The sequence below is a fragment of the Lolium rigidum genome, chromosome 7 (assembly GCF_022539505.1).
Source record: "Lolium rigidum isolate FL_2022 chromosome 7, APGP_CSIRO_Lrig_0.1, whole genome shotgun sequence".
Classification (NCBI taxonomy): domain Eukaryota; kingdom Viridiplantae; phylum Streptophyta; class Magnoliopsida; order Poales; family Poaceae; genus Lolium; species Lolium rigidum.
The window spans coordinates 194,586,579-194,589,692 of record NC_061514.1 but is presented as its reverse complement, the minus strand read 5'-3'; positions in this window follow the sequence as shown (position 1 = coordinate 194,589,692).

The window sequence follows — 3,114 nt, the reverse complement described above, 5'->3', positions numbered from 1 at the left end:
AGACTTATTAGGATGCGAAACAATATTAGAAGCATCTTCACAGAAAATAATATGACCATCTTCTACATTTTCAGTCACAAGATCTTTAACAATTGCGACAGCAGGTTCAACTTTTATTTGTTCTTCAGGTTCTATAGGTTTCTTTTCACTTTTATGAACATCACTATTTATAGCAGAGTACTCCTTCATTTTAGCAGGGAAAGGAGTTTTTTCAATATAAGCTTCAGGAATAACATGATCAACAGTTTCAACTACAACACATTTATTTATAGATGAATCAATTTTATCTTTATACTGGTTCATGATACTTATCAAAGTTCTTCTTAGGCAATTCATAATGAGAAGCAAAAGCTTTATAAAGATTTGCAGCAACTTGAGAATCAAGACCATAAGTAGCACTCATATTACGAAATTTATCAGTATCCATAAAAGCTTCAATGCATTTATAATCATAAATTATACCTGGTTCTCTATCCTTGTCGTTCTCCCAACCTTCAGTATTTTCATGGATCCGATTAAGAAGGTCCCTTTTAAACTCTTCCTTGTTGCGTGTAAATGATCCAGAACAAGAAGTATCCAGCAAGGTCTTGTCTTGAAAATAAAGTCTTGCATAGAAATTATCAATAATAATATTACCAGGAAGCTCATGAATGGGGCATTTGAGCATTAAAGACTTCAATCTCCCCCCGCTTGGGCAATACTCTCTCCTTCATGAGGCCAAAAATTATATATGCGATTCCGATATTTGTGAATCTCACTTGGAGGATAGAACTTAGAATAAAACCGGGGCACAATATCATTCCATTCAAGAGAATCCCCATTATCCAAGAATTTATACCAATGTGCCGCTTACCGCACAGACGATACGGAGAATAGTTTCTTCCTCACTTCATCCATAGCAATACCTCGCACACTTGAATAAACCGCATAATTCATGTAAGAACATGTAAATGATCTCCGGGGTGGACAGCTCCATCCCCTGTATAACGGTTACCCACTACACGTTCAATAATTTTCATAGGTATTTTGTATGGTATTTCTTCCTTACTCGGCGCCTCATCCACTACCTTTGCAGTAGTAGTAGATTTCCCAAATAAACACTCAAGAGAAGATCTCTCCATAATGAGTTATAGCAGCGAGCGTAAATAAAATTAGCACAAACGAGTAGAAATTTCCCTTACCAATTCCACTTACCAATAGCGCTTCACTCCCCGACAACGGCGCCGTGAAAATAGTCTTGATGACCCACAAGTATAGGGGGTGTATCGTAGTATCTTCGATAAGTAAGAATGTCGATCCCAACGAGGAGCGAAGGTGTTGACAAGCAGTTTTGATGAAGGATTCACTCGTAAATGCTCACGGACAAGTATTCGGGGGTTTTGATGTAACAGATGAATAAAGTACGAGTAAGTAAAGTGCGAGAGTAACAATTGCAGCGAGTGGCCCAATCCTTTTTAGCACAAAGGACAAGCCGGTTTTTTTAATTATAATGACCAAACGTTCTTGAGGACACACGGGATTTTAGTCTAGTGCTTTCGCTACATACGGCTAATTAATCTTCATTGTTTTGATAAGTGTTGTGTGGGTGAACCTATGCTAATGTACCGCCCTTCCTAGGACTAATACATACTTGTGATTATACCCCTTGCAAGCATCCGCAACTACAAGAAAGTAATTAAGATAAATCTAACCACAGCCTTAAACTCGAGATCCTCGCGATCCCTCCCTGCATCGATATACCAACGGGGGCTCGGGTTTCGTCACTCCGGCAACCCCGCAATTGGCAAACGAGTACAAGATGCATTCCCCTAGGCCCATAAAGGTGAAGTGTCGTGTAGTCGACGTTCACACGACACCACTAGAAGAATAACACCACAACTTAAATATCATAACATTGAATATTACTCAACCATACTTCACTACTAACATTTAGACTTCACCCATGTCCTCAAGAACTAAACGAACTACTCACGAGACATCATATGGAGCATGATCGGAGGTGATATGATAATGAATAACAATCTGAACATAAACCTTGGTTCAACGGTTTCACTCAATAGCATCAATAACAAGTAGAAATCAACACCGGGAGAGTTTCCCCTATCAAACAATCAAGATCAAACCCAAATTGCTACAGCGGTGACGAGGTGCAGCGGTGGAGACGGCGGTGATGATGATGAAGATGATGGTGATGGTGATGGAGATGATGTCAAGCTCGATGGCAGTGACGATGGCGTCGATTTCCCCCTCCGGGAGGGAATTTCCCCGGCGGATTCCTGCCCGCCGGAGAGCTCTTTTCTCTCTGGTGTTCTCCGCCCCGCAGAGGTGGCTTTGGCTCTATTCGACGTACCCCTCTGGCTTAGGTTTTCGGGACGAAGGCGTACGTGAAGAAAAGGAGGCGAGAGGGGGTTGTGGGCCCCCTCCTCACAGGGCGGCGCGGCCAGGGCAGGGCCCGCGCCGGCCTGTGAGGGGGGCCATGGCGGCCCTCCTCGGCTCCCCTTCCGGCTCCCTTCGTCATCCGGAAAAATAGGAGTTTTCGTGTAATTCCCGTCAATTGTTGATCTTCCGAAATATTGCGTTCGACGATGCTTTTTCCAGCTGAGAATCCCGGCTCCGGTGCGCGATCCTCCAATAATCATGAAACATGCAAAATAGATGAAATAACATAAGTATTATCTCCAAATATGAAATATATCAATGAATAACAGAAAATTATGATACAAAATAGTGATGCAAATTGGACGTATCAATTGTCATGCCCTCTTTATTTGTCAATTGCCCGACTGTAATTTGTTCACCCAACATGCTATTTATCTTATGGGAGAGACACCTCTAGTGAACTGTGGACCCCGGTCCTATTCCTTACATCGAATACAATCTACTGCAATACTTGTTTTACTGTTTTCTGCAAACAATCATCTTCCACACAATACGGTTAATCCTTTGTTACAGCAAGCCGGTGAGATTGACAACCTCACTATTTCATTGGGGCAAAGTACTTTGGTTGTGTTGTGCAGGTTCCACGTTGGTGCCGGAATCCCTGGTGTTGCGCCGCACTACATCCCGCCGCCATCAACCTTCAACGTGCTTCTTGGCTCCTCCTGGTTCGATAAA